This window comes from Lichenostomus cassidix, chromosome 2, assembly GCF_008360975.1.
Source record: "Lichenostomus cassidix isolate B80296 chromosome 2, HeHo_3.0, whole genome shotgun sequence".
In the NCBI taxonomy this organism is placed as follows: domain Eukaryota; kingdom Metazoa; phylum Chordata; class Aves; order Passeriformes; family Meliphagidae; genus Lichenostomus; species Lichenostomus cassidix.
Genome location: NC_139482.1, coordinates 102,608,762 through 102,633,953, shown reverse-complemented (window position 1 = coordinate 102,633,953; position 25,192 = coordinate 102,608,762). Strand labels below are relative to the sequence as shown.

Sequence of the window (25,192 nt, the reverse complement as noted above, 5' to 3'; positions counted from 1 at the left end):
TACTTTCACACAGAAAAAAAACCCCAAAACTTTTTCCTAAATGGAAAACAGAAATGCTCAGGTAATACTAATGTTACTGTGGAAAACCCAAAGATGTTAAAATAGATTTGCAGCCACCATGCTCTAGATCACTCAGCATCCCAGCTATATGCAAAGCTGACATTCTTCCTTTGGAAATAAGTCCTAACTTTTCTGACATATATTAAATGTTGACATATGGTGACAAAAGTATTGCCAGCAAGAGCAGTAGCTGAATAATTCAATAACGGAGTCATGGCCAAAGAAGCTGGAAGAAGTAATATTTAAAGTAGACATTAAGGATGTGTTCTTGGAGTTTTTCCTACAGTGATGTCACCTGACACTATGCTACTTGCTGTCTGCCAGCATGAATAAAAATAAACAGGGTACACTACTACATTTATTTCAGTGATAAATAAGGTTACTTTGCTGATTTCTTAAGTGAGTTTGTGACTTCATCTAATACTTCTGGTGAGACTGATTGGGCAAAATACCTCCCAGAGGTAACGGTTGCTAATTTGACAACATTAAATTTCGGATGGAGGACACAATTTTTGATTGTTAGCTTGTCTATTAATTCAGATTATCTGAGAAAAATGTGGGGTAATTTGAATGTATGCAGTACATATGTCTAGCATTTCACAAATGATCAGTACAGTGATAAAACTAAAAACTAAGACCAAAGTTAAAATGAAAAATGATAGTTGAACAAGTACACCAATTGTTTTCCTATGGATTTCTAAATTCTCAAGAAATCAAGGGTTCCCTACATGATATGTGGAGTTAGATGTGTCAAGTTAATTTGTAAGTTTGTTCTAACTATTCACTATATAAAAAAATAATATTTATGACAACATATCTGTTTTGAAAAGCCTGGCTTAAAAACCATTGAAATCAGCAATAAGTTTCCTGACTTATTTTGAAATGTGTTGCATTAGCTGCTTGAACATTCCACTGACAGAGGCTAAAAGATGGCATTTCAAAATTCGGGAAGAAAATCACCAACAGGCTCATTTGTCCCAAAAGCAAACTTGAATGGGATTTGTTCTCATCTCTGTCAGTCAATACGCTACACAAGAATAAAGTAATTTTATGTGCTATACAAGCAGATACTGCTTAAGAAGGTGCAAAAGCAATGTGTTTTGTTACGCATCCATGGGACCTGGTACCTTCAGAAATCCCTCCAACTATTGCCAAAAGGACAAAAGGCTCACTTATATATGTGTGTGTATGTATATATATATATACACACACATTGTACATACAGAAAACATCCTAATCAAGCAGGTGTTACCCGTGTAGGCTCACTGTCAGTATGTGATAGATATATAAAAACTAATCTCCCGAATGTGAAAGACAAACCTGGGAATGACATTTATTTCTGATGAAGGTACAGGGACTAGTGCAGCTCTTGACTTCTCTGCTCTGCCTTGGAATGAAGCTTTCAAAGGACAATTGTAATGAGGTACTTACCTTGAACTGAAAAAAAATGGGGTTTAGTTTTTTTTTCCTAAGGGAGTTGAATTTCTAAAATAGAGACTTAGCAGATATAACAACTTTGAGGGTCTCATCTTAAGCCTACAGCTATAGATTTCAAATTATTAAAACAGATTGCAGTCACAAAATCCTGAAGATCTTGAATTCCCAATAAAAACAACCTTATGGTAGCATGATATCCTCAATGCATTGATTTTTTGTTATTAGAATTAACTGGCAGTTCAGCCACCTAAAGAAACTCCTTCCTGCACACAGTCTTTGCATGACACACAAATACTTCCACATCAGTTTGCACACCCTCCCACATAAAGTATATTTTTCTTTTTGCAAAGCAGTCCTAGTAATAATTTAACATAACATACATTTACAACATATGACAAACACAAAATCCAAGTGCAGCTATGTCCTTAAGTCCCTGTTCAGCTGAAATACTAGTGACTAGCCTATCAGGCTAGCCTTTCAGGGTGACAGATCCTGGCCCAGTGTGAATCCAACCTATTCAGCAGAAAGGTTATCAATTAATTTCTCATGCTTACCAAACCCTGGGTTCAAAACTCTTTTAGTCCTCACTGTCCACTGTGTGCTCTTGAGCAAGAAGGAATTACTTACTTCATCAGGTCTAGCGGCTGTTGAAACAATTCTCCTCTACAGTCCTGTATGCATGACTGGGAGAGATATTGCCTACCACTGACAGCCTGAAAAATAATTCATTTTCTGAGGCAGACGCTTCAGTTACTCTACATGTACCAAGGGAAGAAAAAGATGAATTACTTAAAAATAGATAAAATTAAGATTTATTTGGAAAGGGATTACAAAACTGTGGCTATTTTAAAAGGAGAAAAATAGGTTTATTCATAGAACCATAGAACCATTTGGGCTGAAAAAGACATGCAAAGGCACACAATGACCACCTACAGAGAACTTACATGCTTTTCCTATTGCAAATGTAAAGAAGGATGGTATGGAAAACGATGGGAACCAATTTTCCATTTGAAGAACATGGAACAGCGTCAAAGAGATAAAAATAACTCACACACCATTTGGACTAGAGGGACGAGACACGTGTATCCCTGCACCACTTTAACAACTCCCCAAAAATATGTTTATGGAGACTTACCAAATAAAGCTATCAATCATGTACTTAGGCTAAAGTAAATCATGCAGTTTTGCTGGAACTTTGGGCAATAGCTTGAAATTCTGTTAAATCATTTATTCCCTAGAATTACTTTGTAGGTCCACCAGGGAAAAGCAAATGAAACTCTTCTTATCATGCATTTCCCTCAGTTTTTCCAAGTAGACAGTAAGAGGCAATATTGCCATTTGTCCTAAAGCTTTCCTTGGGGGAAGATTTCCTTGGGGAAGAGCCATTTTAGGCTGTGGCAGAGGTACTGAAAAGAATCATGGAATAGCAGCCTCAGCCCCACTGGTATCTGGCAATTCAGAAGTTTCTCTGCAGTGTTTAGCTGGTGGCTCTCCAGAGCCTTTCTCAGCCAAGTGGAACTGCACCTGCTCTCCATTTCAAATAACCACAAGAACAAAGCCTCCCTGTTGCCAAACTCTTAAACCTGTGTTTTTGTCTCTAGCTCAGTGTAACACCAAATGGTCTATGTAACAGGAGCAATTCCTGATGGTAATTAGTTCTGTTCAAGCTGGTTTCTGGAAAGTTCTCTTTTCCTATGAGAAATCCTGCCACCCATGAGCAGTAACTCGAAATGTCTCTCCACAGACTGCCTTGAGGTGTTACAGCTCTGCCTCTCAGCAGCCACCTCACTATTTCGAAGTGGCCTGGTCCAGATTGAATGCACATGTTTTGAGAAAGACTTTCAATTCATTATATTGGCAATCAGGGCCAAGGATATCTGTGAACTGAAATAACACCCTGTGGTTTGTGTATTGTTAATCCTTTATTACTTTGGATGGCAGATCCATAAAAGTGGTTGTCTTCTGCCTGTCTTATACAAGCAATGGTGTAGTTAGTAAACCTAGTGTTTCCTAAATCGCTGCTCAAGTGATTAATATTTAATTAATCTTAGCCTATAAATAAATAAACAAATCCCTCAGTGTCATTGCACTTAGAATAGCTACTGGTCTAATCTAATGGTGAAAGACTGCTTTTTGAAAGCAAGGATATTATGCTTAATCTGACAGGGAAGCACTCAGTTGTCACTGTACTGCTTCTCAGTTAATCAACTTCATTGGAAATTGGTAAATTCATGGAATATTTCTAAAAAGAGTGAGAATTATGAAAGTGTAGATTTAAAAACAGATTTAGTATTCAGCTTTTCTTTAGTTTTTTATAAGCAATACTGAAGCCTGAGAAATATGTGAGCAAGCTCGTAGGCTTCTCAAATGGCCTTGGTATATTCAGTCTGGAGATGGTCCCCTTTTTACCTTGGATCCTCTTCAGGTTTTAGGTGCTATTTATTTACCTCAGACAATATTCCAGTTCTGAACACCAGGACTCTCTTCTTCATCTCATTCTCATCATCTCTATATGCATAAAACTTCATAGTTGATGCACTTATTGAGTAGATGACATAATTTTGTCTCTTCAGTACATGAACAATTTAATTCTCATTATTTTTTCCCCTTCCAACTTACTGTATTTGCAGTTTTCTACTCTTGCATGTCATGTTTTGCACATGATCTACTTGAATTCAAATCCACTTTGACAAATGGCAGTGTTTTATTTCAAAGGACTTGTGAGCTTAAATTCACCATCTCAAATGTACCTTATATGTTACCCAGGAGTTTTTATTTTTCTTGGATAAGCAGTAATATGTTTTTACTAAAAAAATGCAGCAACGAAGTGTGCTGCAGAGCTGATCTTTATATGTGCCACAAAAAGAGAAATACCAGGTTAATTTTTCTTTTTTATACATCCTTTTTTTTTTGGTGTTAAACAAACTCATATCTTGATTTGCTTACTAATGGAGCAACAGGTGTCAACAGCTGAAAGTGCACTCCTTCCCAAGTTCAATCTAGTTTCATTAATAATGCAAGTTTATCAGAGGAACCTGTTCCTAAGTACTCTACCTGCTTCCAGTTCACTGAATGCATGCCTGGACTGCATAAAGACAGTAAATTTCAAATAAGATGCAAAAGATATTGCTTTCTTTCTGGAAGTCATAGAGTTTATCCCTCTAACAAAGAGGTGAACACATAAGCTTTACCAGAAATTGTTAAGCAAAGATTATATCTTTGTGTTACTATGGAGCTGTGGCATTTCATATTAAATCTTAGAGATTTAATGTTTTTCTGTTAAAAAATAAGGAAGTGAAGTCAGAAGAAATAACTGGTGAATCACAGAATCAGAGAATCATTAAAGTTGAAAAAGACATCCAAGATCATTGAATCCGACCTTTGACCAAACACCACCATGGCAACTAAGCCCCAGCACAAAGTGCCAAACACATTTTTTTCTTGAACATCTCTGTGGAGGGTGACTACACCACCTCCCTGGGCAGCCTGTTCCACTGCCTAACCAGCCTTTCAGTTAAGAAATTCTTCCTGATGCCCAAGCTGAACCTCCCTTTGTGCCACTTGAAATTATGTTCTCTAATCCTGTCAATGGTTGCCTGGGAGAAAAGGTTGATTCCCACCTGGCTACAACTCCTCTCAGGAAGTTGTAGAGAGCTTCCACTTCTCCAGGCTAAACAGCCTCAGCTCCCACTCTGCCCCAAGCCTGTAATGCTGCATGGGGTTGTTGTGGTCCATGAGTAGACTTAGCACTTGGCCTTACTGAATCTCACACAACTGTCCTTGGCCCATCTATCCAGCCTGTCCAGATCCTTATGTAGATCCTTCCGGCCCCTCAGCAGATTGACACTCCCACCCAACTTAGTGTTCACAAATTTACTGAGGGTGTACTCAATTCTCTAATCCAGATCATCAGTGGAAGTGGAGATATTAGACATGACTGGCCCCAGTATTGAGCCCTGGGGAACACCACCAGTGACTGGATGACAGCTGGATGTTGTAACTCCATTCACCACCACTCTCTGGGCCCAACCATCCAGGTGGTTTTTAACCCAGTGAAGAGTGCACCTGTCCAAGCTTCTCCAGCACTATGCCATGGGAGACAGTGTTCAAGGTTTTGCTGATGTCCAGGATAGTGTACATGCACACTAGAGCCTTTCCCTTATAAACTAGTTGGGTCATAACAGGAGAGCAGGTTGGCCAAGAGGGACCTGCCTTTCCTAAGCCCCTGATGACTGGGATTGATCCTCTGGTTGTCTCGTACGTTCTGCATGATGGCACTCAAGGTGATCTGTTCCATAAGCTGCTCTGGCACCAAGGTCAGGCTGACAGGCCTGTAGTTCCCTGAGTCCTCCTTCAAACCCTTCTTCTGGGTGGATGTCACATTGGCCAGCCTCTGGTTGTTGGGGACCTCCCCGTTAACCAGAACTGATGATAAAAGAGGGAAGGCTCCTCCACCAGCTCTCTCAGGGCCATAAGGTGGAATTCAACATCAAGAATTTGCTGTTACTCCTGTTACAGACTGTTCACTACTACAACAACACCGAGGGACTGAGTCACAACCTTTACAACATTAATTAAAAGAAAAATAATATAGTCATCACAAGCTATTAAATAGTCATCTAATGGGTATATATAGAGAGGTTTATATGACCATGTATTACCACTGCACTGTGGAGGTGCTCTGTTATTTACACTACAGTGCCAGTACTATCATGAACCTTTTCTATCCTCCATTTAAATCCATACTGCCTGGATACATTTTTCATACAAAGTTTGAATACTCTCATTCTGGACAGTAGTGTAGATGAGCCACCCATCAGATAATTCTGCTGTCTCCTAAGGATAACTCACTTAACCATATTTCTAATAAAATTTATTTAGCATTTTTCAGTTCAACTGTTGCCTCATTTGTGACAATCTTACAAGTCAAATAACATTCAGAGAAAGCCATTACGTACTACACAAGTTCAATCTTGCATTTTACAAGAGGTTTCTATGGTGTTAAAGTGATAGTTTTTATTATCTTTTGACGCTGTTGAAATCTTGCTCTATATAGAACACATTTTTTAATTTCAAATATATCATAGAATAACCTGTAAAGACTCACTTAGGGAATTGTCCCAATGCTGTTGAGAGATGAAAAGTGAAATCTTAAAATACTCTCAAGCTGTGGAGGTCATTCTGCATTTGAAGGCTGGTAGTTTAGCTCAAGGGTTTATCTTGATAATAACACGTGCTTCTCCACTCTTTTGCTGTCTTTTTCTTTTTTATTTAGAAAATTAGGACAGCAATTTCATATGCCAAGGTAATTAAATGCAACTGTGAACTATGATGGTGAATTTATAAAATAGGTAATAAATCAGGTGATAGAAAAGTAACACACCTCCAATTCTGTTGCTGAAATCTAGGCTCTAAGTGCTTTTTCATTCCATTTTGGCACACCTTGTTTCCAAACTGAACTGAAAGATATTTTTCCAAGCTAAACACAGAGAATACAGTGGAAAGTCATGGTGAATCAGTTCCAATTTACAGCTGGAAAATCTGGTTACAATTCCTTGATGCTTGTTATTGAGTATCAGCAGCAAGTCAAGCCTAAAATAATTTTAGTTGAACAAAATAAACTATAGATGAATCCTGCTGAGTCCATTAATCCATAGTCACAAAACACTGGTGCACCTCAGGTTCCTCTTTAAAGATGTAATAATTATTTAATAGGTGTATATCCTTCAATGATTTTATTCTCCCAAAAATATTTTTTAAATTTTAAACTGCATGCCAGTTACATAAAGGAAGTGTCCTTTCTCTTTATCCTAATGAAAACAAGCAAAAAACCCCAACCCTAAACCAGATTTTATCATAGAAGGTACATATGCCCTTTTTAAAGTTTCCTCTCTTTTATACAAGAAAGATCAAGCCCTTCAAAAATAATTAAAACCTGTGTATTTTAACCAGCAGCTTTTATAAGACAGTCTCAGAAGAATCTGAAAACAGAGTGCAGGAGTATAAGAAAGGAAGAGAGAAAAAAGCTATCCACCTGCTTAATCCACCCAGCAACAACACAGAACTTCATACTCAGAACTTGGTACAGTCTCAGAAATTTTAAATTAGCAGCTGGCACTATCCAGTTTTAAAAGAGGAAAAAAAAATGGGCGAGAACACAGAAAGTTTTCTCTTTCATGTTTTTTTCCTTTGCTCAGAACAGATTTTGTACTGTACCTGAACTACAGTTGAGTGACCTGAGCACCCAGAAGAGCATGGATTAAAGCAGGCAGAGGGGAGATGAGAGGAGCTGTGGAAGAGCACTCAACAGCAGGAGAGGCACTCTGGACAGAAGCCAGGTAAATTACAGCAGGGGAAAGAGCAGAGAAACCCCCAACCCATGCCCAAAACACCAAGATGACATCTTTGATTCTCAGAAAACCATCTCATGTGAAGAAGCATGGGCACAAGGTATTCTTAATGGGGAATGTCAGAATGTCCTAATTCCAAGTGCTAAAGTCTGTAACATCATAAACTTCCAAAGCAGACCAAAGAGAACACAATTGGAATTTTGCTGGAGTAATGCTGTTTTAAAATGGAATCTGTATAATGTTTATGGGGATTGATATTTTTCAATTTGTAGTTGAACTACATTATACGTAGTTGTTTTGGAAAGCAAAAAAGGCTGTAGTCAAATTGCAAGTTCCTGTAATCTAAATGTTAATTGAGCCTATACATATCATAACCTTTGAAGCCTCTTCATGTGATGTCTGATAATTCATTTTACATATTTAGCTCAAATTCATTATACATATTTAGCTCACATGAGTACTGGAAATTAAGTATTTTGAATTTTTTCTTTACAGAGCTATCTCATTAATTTTGAACGACATTAGTTAAAAGCTGGGGTTGCCAGTTTATCACTAAGTTTTGAGAAAAATACCATTAAAGAAAGCAGCAGTTATTTTTCACTGCATTTTTCATGGATGTAGAAGCATAAACATCTGCTTTTGTGTCTTTTTTTCCCCAAGTTTCTCCAGGCTTGAAAAATAGTTATGCACCATAAATATCACTCTATGAGTCATTTACTTAAGTGAACAGCTGCCTGCTAATTAGCCAAATGCTCTCCATTTTAGATCATACAGTTAAATGAACACACTGCAACAGGCATAAGAATGAAGTGCAGGAACTTTACTAAAATGATGAAATGGCAGAAATTTGTTATTTCCGTATCAGCAAACAGAGGTCATTTCCTCATTCTGTATCCGTGGACTGAGACACGTAATGATCATTTGCAGTAGATTGTGGGTCTGAATATAGAAAACCAGGCAAACAATTACAGAGCCTTGGTTAAATATAAGAAATGATATAGCTCTTAAACTACCACTGTTTTCTGCCAATTTAATAATGCTAGCTTTGCTTTTTGTCATGGAACTGCTGAACAGTGCTAACATCTCAGGAGCCAGGTTGATACGCGTTAGTAAGGATGGCTGTTCATGTCTGTGGAAAACTCTTCTGTTCTACAGTGATATAGAAAGATAATCAAATCTAGACAAAAGATGCCATCCTGGAAGAAGCTAAATCAAACCAAACCACCTTTTTGTCTTGACCATTCTCATGCATGGTCAAATCTTAATTTTTTTTTCTTTTAGCATAATTGTTGGCAATTGAAAATAACCATATGAGCCAGGACTTCCCTTTGAGCCTCATATCCTGCCTTCTTAAACAGAAATTCTTTTAATCTTAAATACTATAAAACCCCAGCACAAATCCACAGTTCTTAAATTAAACTCAAGTGGCTGAAACAACCCCACGTGCATATTGAGACCAAAGCATCTGATCCATCTGACCACAACCAATTGTGACCACAACACCGGTCCACCTTTGAAGGCCACTAAGCTCTGGCCATGCTTTTACGAAATGACATTGGGACAGCATATACAGAGCTTTTCATCATCTGTTTGAATCTTTCAGCAATCAAGAAAAGTCAGTTGACAGAGGATCTAAGCAAGTCAAAGCCATAGCATCCAAGTAACCAATATTTGAAATCCTTACTGAAGTTTTAAATTAAATTCTCAATTCAGGTTAAAGCTGATGCAAAAAACCAAAAAAAACCAAATTCCAACAACAACAAAAAAAAACAAACCAAACAAACAAACAAATCAACCAAGGAAATGTACTCAGGTTTCTTCCTGAGAAACTCTGTTTTTCACAAAAACTGACATACCTTAGAGAGAGGGCTACTGTGTTGTATTACACATTCTGACCTGATTTTCACTAGGAAGAGCAATGCACACATTCCCTCTCGTTCTATGTTCATTAAAACTGAGAGGAACGCTTAAATAATTAGCCAGGTCTGCAATATCATTACAACAGTGACCTCCAGTGAAAGATAACCATAAAAGGAATCGCTCACTGACAGGATAGCCACTGTGAGGGGCTTTAAAAATTAAATTGCATTGCAATATTTGCCATATTTCGAATTTATTTCAGAAATATTCAATAAAGATAGACGTTATGACTACTTAATGAACAGTTTCAGAAGTCTAGTATTCTACTACTGTGTTTAATATATCAGAATAATAATTCTACTGTGTTTAATATATCAAAATAAGTTCTGAAATGGTGTGCATTTAAAATAGAAGTGTGTGAGGTATGATTATTTGCAGTAGAAAAAGAATTCACTCAATAACCCTCCAAATCCCTTAAAATCCTACATTCATAATGATAATGAAGAAAGCCCCAGGAGCTAGAGATACTCTGTTTATCCGAACCTGACCTCTCATTCTAAATGACCTTATGTTATAATATTTTTTCATTTTCTCATCAGTGCATCACAGTTGGAGGCCTAAAGTGACAAACAATTAAGTATACCTAACTTCCTGATGTTTTACCAGTTCTACAGTGATCCATCCATTCCTGCAGTCCCACAATCCTGTGAAATCTGTCCAGTAAACCTGGCAAATCTAAAATTAAAAATCCACTCCCCACACACAGAGGCTAGAAAACCATGTCCACAGATCCTTCTGATTTCTATTTCAAATGTAGTCTATGACCTTTTTAATTTTAGGTTCACAGTTGTTATTCTGTACTTTTGTAAAATGTAAATGACTTCTCGAGGCTTGAAGCCTGTGAAAAGGAATGACAAGTGGACAAACAACTTCTGCTGTAATCTATGCTGCTGCTTTAAGGAAGGTGCTTTGCAGCATGGTCCTTTCATTCTGCTTTCCTTTGTATTTGCAAAAGAGCGAATATATCTCAGTAGCTAAAAAGATTTTATCTCAAAACAATGAATAGTCAGAAATTAAAAAGCTTTGCATGAAACATCAACTGTTTTACAAAGAAGGCAGAGGGCAAAATTTGTTATTAAAAGATGCAGATGCCATCTGTTCATTGGGAAAATAAAATGCATCATTCACCTAGTATGTCCCTCATTCTTGCCAATACTCATGATTCAAACAGAAGTCACAGATTTTTGCAAAAATTATTCACATTGCACATGGAGAATGAACACTTACTTTTTAAGCACAGGCATTGCCTCTTCTTACTCACAGCCCTCAAGAAGGCCCTCTGCAACAAAAAGTGATCTAATTCTCATAAACCATATCTTTGTGAATCAAGCTTTCACCTGACCAGCAATCCCCTTCTTGCTCTACTGACATCACTACCTGCCAAATAGGCAAATTCTTTCAGGGATGTAACAGCTGCAGGTTACAGCTGGGGCAGGATTTGAGTACATAAAGATTAACTATTTGAGGTTTGTCTTCTTGTGATGGGGTTAGACCCAACTGTGAAGAGAACAGTAACAGAAAACAACTTAAGGAAACAAGAAAATATTCAGGAAAGGGAAAAGGACCATACATTTTGGATATTTGCAGATGGGATAATAAATGTTCATGTTTATAAAACCCATCTCAACTATGAGTCAGGAGTCTGGGTACAACCAAATGCATTTTTAGCTTAAAGTCTGTTGTCTGTGCACAGAAGGAACATATCAATATCCAAAGAGACATGCTAAAGCCAAAACACTGCAGGACTTTTAAAAAAAGAATGCAAGCATCCAAAACTGCAGCAGTAACAACAGAAAACTGCAAACTGTAATCAAAAGTTCTCAGCATACACAATTAATTTAAATCAACTCTTTCTTTTACAGAATCAACTCTTTCTTTTACAGAAGAATAAGTAACAAGACAAGAAGTAGAAAATTGACTTTAGATGGATAGCTTCATTATTTCTACAACGTAATAGTATGACTCTTTCACCTTAAATATCCTAAAAATGCAGAACTTGGTCTGAAATGCTTCTCTCTGCAGGGTTTAGGGACAGTTAGGTTTTCCCTCCTTGTTTAGAACACTCAAACTGCCTCAAAGTCACTTTGAACTTCTCTCAAATTATATTTGTATTAGGAAGACATACAGCCTGAAGCAATGGAAAATCAGTGAAGATGTTTGAAAACACAGGTTGTGCAGCAGTGAAATGAAATTAATTTGTATTCCCAGATTAGGGGGCAGCAAAATCAAGCATAACTTCCCTTTCTCATTCTCTCCTTTTCTCACTCTCCAACATTAAACTTACTATGTTTCTTGTCTGGAATAAGACAGCCGTGCACTTTGCTGACAGCCAAACTGAAATTAAAAATCTGTGAGAGGATTAAAGTGTTTGTAGCAGGACCAGCACATGCACTGTGTTTAGAGACAGATCAGTGCCAAAGATTTTCCATCTGCCTGTACAAAACCAAAAGCAAAGTTCACAAAATCACCTCAGTTTTCAGCTTTGTGTCTCTTCAACGTGGCTGTTTTACTGTGCTAGATGTTGGAAAAGGATGTAATTAATTTAAAAGCCTCTATGTATTGCCTCACCAATGCAGGTGAATTAAACTCAGATGGCAGAGAACACTTCCCATCCTCAGCTGTTTTCTCTACTTCTCTTCAACGAGTTGCCATTAACGCTGCATGGATGGGCAAACCACATATGAAGCATATCCTGAAACCATCACAGTTAACAGCCTCAGGCTGCTTTCAGGGAAACAAAAATTGATTCTGGGCTGTAAAACAAGCAGCAGGAGATGCTTAACAAAAAGCTTAGTAGTTTATACAGTGTGAGTAGGGCAGACTGCTCAGGAGAGTTGCTTAATCAAACATCTCAAAACACTGTCCCAGCCCAACCACAAAATGGATCTAAGAAGCTGACACTGTGAAATCATGTGAGTGCTAACCAAACTTTTCTCAGCAGTGTTGTTGCATATTTGCTTTTGCAGGTAATGCAGGAATTTCTGTAATTTTATGTTTTGCAAAATGCAGGAAAAAAAGAAATCACAGGTCTGTAAGAGCCTACTGAGAGGGTGCAGCTCCTCCAGGGAGTGTTTATTCCTTTCTAAGACAGCTGAGACATGGAATTGCTTTCCAAACTATGACCATTCCTTGATCACAAAGCAAGACTGGGTGATATTCTCAGAGAACACACCACATTTTTTAAACATTCAGTTGCCTGTGTCCTACACTGAGTACTTCTGTTCTGATTCAGGTTTCTCCTTACCATGTAGCTAATATTTTCTCAGTCAGAAAAAAAAAAAGAAAGAAAAGGATAAAGGCATTCCAGCCTCTTTATACTAGATTGCTACCTGTCTACTGAATATGACATTAGAAAGATTTTCCCAATGCTCAGCCAAGATTTTTCCTCCTTTATTGCTATCATATACTCTTAATTGCACTCCCACTTTCTTCTGTGCTAAATAGATCCACTGATGCTATTTATGGAGCTTAGAAGAGATATTTCCAAGTCTATGAACAGCAAAAAGAGCTTGGTCTTGCATTTGAAAAATGTGTAGATACCATACCAGAACAAAAGGAAATAACATGCTTCTGAAGACATACTTGGCTTTGCCTGTAGATCAACCACATGATGCATTTAAATCTCAAGTACTCTCTATAGGATTGGCAGGATACCATAAACAACTGAGGCCAAGGTAAAACTAAAATTTCACAGATAGTCTATTCTGCCAGGGAGTTCTTACTGCTGTGCATGAGTTACTTATTTCCTATGGAAATTCACATTTATGGATTGTAATTAGTAACAGCAAAAAATGTGAGCTGAAAATGACAAAATGCGTTTTCTCAGGAAAATTTGTACTCAAATTCTAGCTTTAGTATTTTCAAAAATCACTAGCAAAATAACTATCTCTAAACTAAAATATTGATCTCATAAGATGATTTATGTTTGGTGAGGATCCTCACACTTTGGATAAATACTTTGTTAAAATTAGATTTCTTACCACATAACCTTTTTTTTTGAAGAGAGGAATGCGTGGAAGCTGCCATTCAACCCAAATTTGATAATTTTTAAATTCTAGGCAGACAAGGTTATTTACTTCCCACCTCCAAATATTCCACCAGGTACCACTATCCTAAGGTCATACAACATCTGAGAAACTAACAGTCCTAAGAAACTTCAGTTAGGAATAAATTTCCAAAAGAGAAAGAACTTTTTTTGCTGCTTCTCTTCCATAATGTTTTTTTTATTTTTTTAAAACACTAAAATTCCATGGAGTCATTACCATTTTGCAAAGATATGAAGCAAAGTTTATCCATCAGAGAGTCAAAAAACAATTTTCTCATGAACTTTACTCTGGTGAGTAATATAAATTAGAACTAAAGGTCAATGAGGAAGACCAAGTAACATTTGATTTTTTAATGAAAAAAACACCAAAGTCTCAGAGTGGTTTGTGGAAATGACAGATGAATAAAGAAAAACCACATGAAGTCTCTGGAAGAAAAATTATACTGATTTCTAAAGGAAAAAGAAAACTTTATCAAGTAAACTAATGATAGGAGCAAGTAATGCTCATACATTTCCTATTACCACTAGGTTTTGAATTAAGCACGCTTAATTTATGCAAAATCCTGTAATGTTTTATCATGTAAAGATATTGCCTCTAGGCTGATTAATACTCTGATATTCTAAATTGTATGGTCTATGCAACAGAGCCATTTGTAGTCTTGATATTTTTACAGTAGCTTGCACAATAGAGGCCTGATTAAGGCATCTGGGTATTTTAAAAAAGCTGATAAATAGTTATCAATACAGAGTTGAGATGTTTTAAAAAACACACACTGGTTTTCCTTTCTTCTTCTTTTTTTTTTTTTCAGATAGTGCATCTGACTTTTTTTTGTGAAGGAGAGAAAAACCCAAAAAATGCTTTCAGACACATAACATCATATTTTGCAATATTAACTCAAATGTCACCTCAGACATTCAAAATATTGGCAGCTATTGCATTAAAATTCATGAGAGTTCTTTAAAGTTGCATGGATTTTTTTATGCATTTTGAGAAATGAAAGTGAAAAATCCATACTAAGTATGCAGAAATACATCATATGATTAAATCTGGAAAACAAGGAGGAAAATAAGATGCAGGTTAAAAAATTAAATGAGACAGAGATTTAATTTCACTATAAATGTACATTATTATTGTACTCTGCCCTAAAATAAGGAAGAGAACATTCCACCAGAAAACACGGCATATACTGTAAAAAATTAGGTTTTAGGTTACATGAGGGGGGGAAAAAAAAGCCTCAAACATGCGTCATTTGTAAGGGTTTCTTCTCCCTTAACTACAGATATTTGATGTGACAGTAAATGATTAAGAGGACCAGACTGTCAGTTTTCATTAGCAGACACTTAAACAAGATGACAACAAGTAGCTTTGAAGAAATTGTTAGAAGAAGGGGCATCTTTATAAGAATTCCCTTGCTATTGCAACATGGAGATTCTCTGAATTCCTCTCTAGGTCAGTGCTGAAGATTGACACTTCAGTGAAACAAGGGAAATACCAGGAAAAGGGTAAAGGGGAACAAACGAGCCCAAAGCAGGTACTGACTGCCAATCCCCAATGACCTGAGAGGCAAACCCATGGATCCACATTTCTTATGTATCTTCTCTTCAGGGAATGCAGGTGACCAGGTATTTCCAGAAGTACCTATTTTCATGATTTTGATACTTTATCTGTGACAGAACTTGGTATCTAAGGAAACTGGAGATGGATATTATGAAGAACTAGGATCTAAATATTTTCCTCTATTTCAGCGTTCTGTATCCATGAGACACTAACAGCCAAGAGAATCAAAGAGTCAAGAACTAGTGAAACACCTCAAAAATGTGAAATGCAATTTAAAGGCTGAAACACTGGCTGGGCTGGGTCCACACAGCCTCAGTGAAGTGGCTTTACAACACAGGCTGACACTGGTTTTGCAGCACCTGTGTTCAGACATGGCTTTCTGAGATGGAAAACAACGTCACTATGTCATTCCTCCTTCCACTGAATCATGAAGTCTGCACACTGCTGCTGGACACTGCATTTCTTGGTCTTATAATTTGTTCTGGGAGTGTGTCAATGACAGGTTCTTTGGTGTTCCTCTGATTCACCTACTGAAGCAGAACAACCCACCCCCAAAATATAATCAAACATATTATTTTGTGTTAAGACATTGTAACTATGTGTCAATCCTACAATCTCCTGTGTAATAACTCCTATGGATTTTGCTCCATAGTAGTGATGTCCTCAAAGTAATGATTCAAGAAAAGCTTTTGCCTTAAATGTCTTTTTATCTTACTAATTAATACCCCCAAAGGTAGTCTTAAACTTCATCTTTCTCAACTGAGGTGTTACACAAAGAAAAGTATTCTACTTCCTGCATTAAATGGCATACCAAACAATTGCTCTAGTTAAAACTTAACATTTTTTGAAGAAGCTGCAGCATTTTTGTTCACCTGCAGTGCTTGCTGCTCTGGCTGCCTCAGTTTTCAGAATTAAAATTATCATGCTGTCAGCTTTGATCACTGCGGATGTTTTTCAGGTTTTGCTCTTCCCTGGAATACAAACTTTAAAGTTAACTTAGATGAATTGCATTTAGTCATAATAATGCTTCGGCAATTTCTCTACCAGTCGAAATAGACAATTTAGGCAGCATGTAATATTTAAATCCTTTATGCTCCCTTCACTTTTCCCAAAGGATGTCTAAAGCCTCTCCCTTGAATATTAGAGCAATCATTTCAAACAGTGTTTCCTAATGAGAAGGCTCTATGGCAGCAATCTCTTTATGATGGAGAGATGCAACTTTAAGTAAAAATAAAAGGAATTATTTGCTGTAAGCTTTTGTCTGAGAGACTAGGATGTTTAGACATTCAAGAGAAAAGAAAACAGCACAGTCCTAGCATTGTTACCCAAATAGCCTAGATTTATTTCCTTAAAATTAATGAGCTACATTTTACAGTTATGTAACATGAATTACATGTTTCAGACTCCCCCAGTCTTCAAAACAAGAGGTAAAAAGGCAAAAAAAAAACCCAAAACCCTCAAACCCCAAACCAGGAGCCATTCCTTGATATTCATCTTGCAGTTTCTTAGTTATCCCCTTCACAGTCCAAGCAATGCATCTTACCACTTGCTCTTTACCTCATTTAAGTTCTGCAATACATTATTGCTGATGCTGATACTTCCATGCACAGCATCACAATACATCTCACCAATACAAATGAGATTAACTTTGAAACAGCAATGCCTCAACAGAAACTGTTATGGATTGGGAGATTTGTATACCAGGATTTTTTAATCAGGAAATCTCTTGAAGAGCAAGGAAAAAACCTCATCTAACGTTTTGATGTTTGATGTCATTTTGACAATAAAGTGCCCAAAACTCAACACAAGGAATACTGGTTTCTTTATTGCCACAACTGGAAGAGCCCATGCCCTGACAGAGCTTTGTGGAGTATGGATTCTGCACACCTTGTGCTCCTTTTGGCTCTGGCTGGGGTGCATTTGTAATGTGTGTAAGTAGGACCAAGCACAGACTATCAGAGCAGGCAGGAAGAGTGGCAGGAGAAAGCTGAGAAACAGCACAGCTTCTAATTTGTGTAGTAGCTCCATCCACCCAAGTGGAGTTTCCCTGTAAAGACCCCCTGCTCAGAAAATGTTCTGCAGTTTTGGAAAACAATACTCGGTGCCTGTGATGAATACTTGTAAACCAGGAACTTGTCAGGTTCTATGGAAAGAGCTACTGCAGCTTAATGTTATTGTGCACATCGTTATCACCCACGCAAACCTTTTGATGGATGGATGAATAATTCCCATGTGTGGGAAAGTAACACCAAGTGATGGATTTCACCAGCATAAATATCACAAGTAATTACTTGAAACTGGTAAGGGAAGGAAAAAAAAAAGGAAAGAAAAGAAAAAGTAAAAAGAAAAAAAAGACAGTGGAGTGAACACTTTGATTTGGAAATACATTAATTTTTAGGTAAGTGGTTCTAATTGAGAGTTTTATATATCATGACATAAGAGAGCCTTCAGAATGGGATGAAGTTGGTTTTACCTTACTATGAGAGCAAAAGGGATGCATAAATGATGAAACAACTTTCTAGAAGAACAGTGAAAGATATTTTCAGTATAGTTATCCATCTGTTTTGCTAATACAGATTATAAATACTCTTGTGTAATGTGATCTTCATATAGACAGTCCCTCACAAATGATACAATGATACAATTAAGTTCTTCATACTCAGTATTTGGCTGGTGAACATTTAACATTATTATGGATAAAATCAGTTTTTCTCACAACAAATACAGTAAATGACAGCTATAATACAGGACAGCCCAATACCTGACAACCACATGCAAAAAGCACAGAGAGCTCTCATTACAGAAGAACCACCACTGATATTCCTGCTAAGCAACCAAATTATGCCTATTTTTCTTTAAAAATAGGGTATTTTCAGGAGGACTAAGACATACAGTGCTGCTCTTCTACACTAAGTCAAGTCATTCAAAATCTTCTTGGTATGTAGCACACTTTGTAAGAAGTATCAAATTAACTTATTCTGTGTTTCTTAAGTTTTGCCAATATGTTCCAGGTTTCTCTGCATCCTGTAGTACAAAATATGCCTGTAAATAGCTTATTTTTCTACCAAGAATTGCTCTAGTTGCAGATACCAGAAAATGACAAAATGACCTAACGGAAAATGGAAACAAAAACTTGAAATTGCTAATAGAGCATCTCTGTGTCACTGAAGCAGAAATGTGATTTGCAAAGACAGAAAGAGTTGGTCAATTTTGAACAATACTGGGGGAAGCCTCCTACAGTGGATATCAAGCAGGCTACTCATAGAGGGGCTAAATGATAAAACCATCACAGCAGACCAAATTGGCTTGAGGAAGACTTTAAAAGCCTTTATTTGAAAGATGGAATGGCCTCTAGAGACATGAAATTCTGTATCAGAATATACATATACAAGTGATAGAAAAAAGGAAACAAAACCATTTTTAGCTACTTGATGTAAAATTAAAGGAACAGATGTGCCTGAAATTCAGCAGCTTCATGTTTTTTAAAAGTCTTATTTTGGTATGAAATCAGAGTATTGGACCAACAAATCAAGTTTTAGGAATTTCATGGATCTTAACTCATAGATGCTACATGGTACATAGACTTAAATAATTGTTAGAAGTTCATGAATAAATAAATATGAGCACCATGTCACTGCTTAGGTTGTACAAGTATTCTATTCTATTCTATTCTATTCTATTCTATTCTATTCTATTCTATTCAAGATTAAACATTCCCCATTGACTTCATGTTCCCTCCCATGCAATCTATGTAGCACCTGTGTCCTTTTTGAAAAAAACCCAAAACAATGAAACACAAGAACATTTCTGGGACAGTGCCAAGGCTATTTTCAAGTCAGCTATGATGCATATGGAAGACAGTACATAACTATACATGATTCCTTGGCCTTACACTGCATACACATATTAGCCAAAAGATTAAATTACATTAGATATTAAATTATCTTATGAGTCTTGGCAATCCTTTAAGATATGCATTGAAGGGTATGAACTCCCTTTAGCAAAGCATAGGGCCACATAGGACAGTCTGTACATGCAGCTCCTCATTGTAGAGGTGGCTGCTAGACCCTGTCTTCTGGGAGAAGGTGTTTGAAGGTACCTTTTCCACAGGCATTAGGAACTGAATTTATCTGTTTTTTTAGCTGAAGGCTGGTTTTTTTTTTGTTCCCTCAGTTTACGTGACACTTCCAAATAATTAGCTGCAATTTTGTGAATACCAAAACTCCAACCCTGCTTTGCTTCTTTTTCCATAGACACATCTCTTGCATTTATTTGCTGTCCTTAAAACTGTGAAGGCCCTTGAGCTCAAGACAGATGGAAAGGCCTATTTAGTTACCAAATGTTCTTCTGAGAAGACAAATTCAGTTAGTGAAGGGGGATTACATATGGCTAGACTTAGACTGTAACAGGTTACTAACTCCATTGAAAACATTATTTCAAATCATACCATATGGATGCTCATATTTTCAAAACAAATCCATTATTTGTATCTTTGAGGGAGAGAGAAAGCAAACTTTAATTATATTATATATTACAATTATTACAGCTTGAATAATCTGAAGCAGATATATTCAAGAATGAGAAATCAAAGTCTCAGTTTTCCATTTTGGATTAGAAGAACTGTGTTTTCTGCTATAATAGTGTTTTTTGAGACTTCATTTATAATACAAAATGCAGTCACGGACAGAAAATATTTATTAACACACACACATGCTCTGTCTTTTTATTATACACTTACACAGTATGTGGCAGTAGAAGCAATACATACAGAATGTGGCAAACAACAAAACATGGCTTAAGATTCTGATAGCAAATAGTCCTGTCATTTGTTTTGAGATTTGTATTCTGATGATTGCTGTATTCTGTTAATTTCCTTTTTGACCATCAGATGTCTGCCTTTCCTTCTTATTAAAGGTTCACTGCATTTGTATTCTCTCCTTTCACTCTTAGGTGCAGAAAGAAGCATTTTGTTTCCACTTACCTCTCTGTTTTTAGTCAGTTCCCCAAAGACATATACATTACTTATGCATTTTTAATAATCTTATCCCCACTGCTCCAGAATAAAACATATATGTGCAATATCTCATAGATAAGAGATTCTTTCTTGTGTGGATTTAGTTTAAAACTAAAAGCCAGGTGTTGGGCAAAGCTAATCTTTCTCTTCTCCCAGTGGATCTGGTCATAGAAGCTGAAAAAAAGCTACCTCTACAAAACACTTCCACAGTACAGTTTCAATTGTTATTTGTTGACACCTGAGATTTCCTGTGTCATTCCTCAGACCCAGCTCCACAGTATTTCAAATGTCAGGCCCTGTCCTGCCTAGTTTGAAAAGTTTTATTATTTTAACTCTGATTGAGCTGATGGAATTGCAATCACTGTCTGCATTAGCTGACTCTTAGCCCTGCTAAAGACAAAGTTACCTTTGTGTCATTAGAAAGAAAATGTGCTAGTGCTAAACTAAAAAGAAGATTTTTTGCAGAGCAAAGATCTGTATACAGGTTCCTCATTAAGGTAATTAAATTGGCTTAAAACCAACGCAAGTTAGGGCAAAAATCTTTCCTTTGGAGGCAAGATCTAAATCGGGTTCAGCATTGCAGTATATAACAAAGATAGAAACATCAAACTAGCAGGCTACCACAGATGGTTTCACCTTCATTTTCCACATTCTGCTCCCAAGCAAAGAGTTACAGGAAAAATATGAAGCAAAATATAAGATTATGCATAGTTTTGATAGCAGTGCAGGATTGAAATCTCTGTACCCCTACTGACCTTCCTGGAATGGAAGTACCCTAAAGGACAGAGAGGAAGATATTCTGGAATTATCTGCTAGTCCATTCCAGAGGAAACAGACTGACTGCCTTTCACCCTGGGCTGAGGTGCCAGGCTCCTACATGACCCTTCCTATATTCCTACATTTATCCTCTGCAAATCTTGTCTCTCAATTTATCAACCTTTTACAAATGGAATAATGACACTTACGCATCCATTTAAGGGTCTCTAAAGAAAATCAGTTACTGCGTTTATTATTCTACAATGTTGTTGAAATTTCTGATTTCCTTTCAGGCTTTTTTTTTTTTCCTTAGGTTTTAAAAAGCAAATCTGACAGTTAAATTTTATATCATGTATTGATTGAATTGGAAAAGTGTTAAAAATTAATGAAGAGAATGGAATATTACTTCCAGAAGCAGGAAAATTAGAAAAGCAGGCTAAAGAAACAATTTAAGTTGTGACTCCAATGGGGTCGTTAATGATTCAAATTAGCTTGGCAAAGGAACTTGAGACAGACAATCAATGCTTTGATGTTTTTTAATCACAGTAAACAGTATTTGTATCTCAAGCTGTACAGTTGAAAGAAAGCTTGAAGAAATTAGACCACTGGGCCCATCAAAAGCCCTGGGCAGAAGATAATTTTAAAATCACTTTTAAAGTATAACTTAAACTACATTAATGGATAGAAGTAATTTATGCTCTGTACTTTTCAAATGGAAAAGCTACACTGGCCTAAGTTGCTGATGCTATCTCATTGAAAATGACAATATATTCGGCTTTAATACTCTTTTCCCTTGCTTCAGAGGTTGACAGGCTGATAAGTTGAGTGTCATTGGCAATTCAGCACAAGAAAATTTCTCTGCAAACAAGTCAAAATTAGTTTCCTTATCTCTTCACTCCTGAATAGAGATTTACAACATTTGGGTGGCCTTCCAATACATTTCAGTGCTTTTAATAATGAAGTGCTCAGAACAAACTATCGTAGATTTCAAAAAATACTTCAATAAAAGTACTTCAGGGAGCTAATCTACATACACTCTCATTCTTTCAGAGGTTAGGGGTTTTTTTTAAGTAATTTGAGCCTCAGCATAGTCTCTCTTGCTCCTTCACCCCACCAAAAATCCAATTCCTCTGACTTCAGTGACACTCTCACCTCAGGTTCTCTTGAGCTTCTAGCTGAAAGCCAGATGAAATTTTCCCAGTCAGAGTGTAAAATAAGCCACTGGGCATAATGGCTTTCCAGTGCCCTTCTCTTGTTTATTACTCTGCAGCCAGAGAGACAATCAAGTTCCAGTTTCCACTACAAAGAAAAAAAATACTCAGCTGCTCAGCTTAACTAAGAACCAAGATCCACCTGTACCATGCAGTGCTCCACACCCTTGGCACATTCAGCAGCTCAGGTAGGGCTTTTCCAATGCTGCCAATATTCTTAAGTCAGTTAACTCAGTGGCTCACACCCAAATACAGGTCTTCCAAGCCCACATTCAGTGAACACATGCAGCAGACACAATGTTTAAGTTGCTGCTAATTTGATGTGAAAGAGGACAAAAACTGTAGATCTGTCTGTGATCTCCAGTGAGAGTGAGAGCTCTTCAGAGGGAAAAAAGATAAACCATGGCTTCGTTCCAGAATACATTCTTTCTTTGTGTCTCCTATAACAGGATCAATATATATAATCTTATACTTTACTTAATACTTTATTCTAAGAAAAATTATTAATAGAAGATAGTTCATGAATTAAGCACAACCTTTGGAGACGGCAAGTGTTTAAGTGGGAATTCTGTATAATGGTACATGACAGGAAAATTAAAATAAGTAGGGTGGAGTTACTCCACTAAAGTTTTTCTTTCCATTTTGGGGAAGAAATGTGACTTCATGGTAAGGAGTGAAGCATCATACTCTTTTGATCTCTCTATTCCATTTCCCAATGCATAGGAAAGAAGAAGATGGAGTAATGCAGACAAAGGAAATACAAAGACCAGAGAGAAAACATAAAGTTCAGAAAATGGATGGCAGGTAAAGAGATGCAAATGAATGGCATGCTAGGAAAATAAATGGACTATTGAAAGAACTTTACAGTAATACACAAATTGAAAGAAAGCTCCTATATTCTGTATTTTGACTCTTTTTGTTGCATGCATATATTTCTTGGCGATGGCACCATCCCTGGATGCTCTTAACATTGTAAGTCCATATTTATATGAGGGGGTCTTTTTTGCTGAATTCACATACTAAGGATTGCTCAGTGATTATTTGATGGCTGTTGCTTTTAATGTGTCTTATGCACTGTACAATGATCTTAGGATTTACACCATATCTAATTAATTAATTTCAGTGTCATAAAAGCATGGCAGAAATTATCTGATAAAAGTATTATTTTACCCTTTTCATCTACAGGCTATTTATAGGTATATTAAGAAGCATTACTATTTTGATATATTAGTAAGTTTATTATCATCAGATGCCAAACTCCCAACTAAATCTGAAAGGCATTTTAGTTATCACTGAAAAGAGAAGGAAAAATTGCTGTAGGTTTTAATTAAAGGATGCACTTGTATGTATTTAGCTGCACAATACTTACAAGCACCATTAGCAACATATTAAAAATTCCCATATTATTAACATTTCATCTCCTTTTACTGACAAAAATGGGCAGTGACGTGACTTCTATTCAGAAACTGAAAAAGACAACATAGAGGCAATTTAGGGTTTATCAAAAGTAACTTGTAGGTGTAAAACTGGAATAGTGATTTGTAAATACAGACTGTATGTTAGCAATATGACTATTCTTAGTGAATAAACAATAGCAGTGCTTTCAAAGTTCCCTTCCTTGTTTGAAAGTCTTGTTTATTGGCTAATCATCAGTTTTGATGATTTAGGGATAGAATTTACTGAAAGGTGTTTCAATCTGCTTGATCCTTATCTAAAGTCTGTTGAAATGAAGATGAATCCTTTCAGTAACTCCCAATCATGTGGAAGTCTGCAAATGCTCAATGACTGATTATTTCTTTATTCATAATTTAAACTGAACATAAATACCAAGATATCAAATGATCCTATCATGCATTGTTTTGATGGAGGCTTTTGAACATTGACTTTATCAACAGCTGCCTAGCCTGAAGTTGCTGAGGGTCAGACAAAAAAGGTCTAAACATGTTTTCACTGGAGGCATTTAAGAAAAGAAATGCTAGCACTCTGTTCAGGGATCTGACATACAAGACCAAGTTTTACTGAACTTTTTTTCCTGACAAACTGTGCAGCAAGTTATGAATGCATCTCATGTCCTCAAATGCAACTCTCATGGCACAAAACTGCTTTTCCAAGTGTTCTGAGCTCCCTAAGGGTGCATATTTTTGACTGCCTTTCTTCAAGTTTTCAGTTTTTCTAGCTGAACATCTGATATTTTATCTAGACTGAGAAATGCACTTAGGTCTGTTTGTTTCTCCTCGAAGTGATTTCTAATATTTCTGTTTAATAAAATTTACATACACTTTATTTTTCTTCCTCAGCATTCACTTAGCTGTCAATGAAATTGAATCTAACCCTATATCTAGGTTTTAAGAGATCTCTTATGTATTGATTGTTGCAACTTATTGGTTTGGTTTCAGTTTCAGGACAGAGAAGTATTTTATTACATATACTGTAGGCAGTAACAGTAGATAAAATATGTCTTATTCTAAGCAGGAATATTGCTCCATTTAGGTTCACTCCTCTTCTCTACCAGCCTCTATGAGTTACTGGAAGTGCAGATCACAGTTGAGTCTGTCTTGGCTATTTGTATTTAAACCAGGGCATTTCCTATCACTGAAAATTCATCCCAAATGTGGGTGTGCTGTCAGCTCTGAACATAATTTGGCATATCCATATCTTAGTATGGAATATCCCTAGGGATTCACTTCTACTACTTTATACACTGGAGCTGTAATTACATCCTGCTAGTGTCACAGCATACAATCCCTCCAAGCAAGAGCCTGTAATTGCAGTGTTGTGCAACTTCTGCTGCTCAGCAGCACAAACTACTACTGAAGAGTCTGCTGCATGTCAACAGACAAA

At 36.7% G+C, this 25,192-nt stretch overlaps 1 protein-coding gene across 12 annotated transcripts in view; it reads right to left on the bottom strand.

Annotated features, from left to right (window-relative positions):
* DLGAP1 (DLG associated protein 1) overlaps positions 1-25,192 on the bottom strand; it is a 405,566-nt gene that overhangs the window by 176,928 nt on the left and 203,446 nt on the right. Inside the window, exon 1 of one of the 12 annotated variants that reach the window (XM_085052622.1) lies at positions 3,945-3,985. The exons of the other annotated variants lie outside the window; for them this stretch is intronic. The gene's annotated coding sequence lies outside the window, so the exon portion shown is untranslated. Of the gene's footprint in view, positions 1-3,944; positions 3,986-25,192 lie in introns of those variants that run through there. 12 annotated transcript variants of the gene reach the window in all.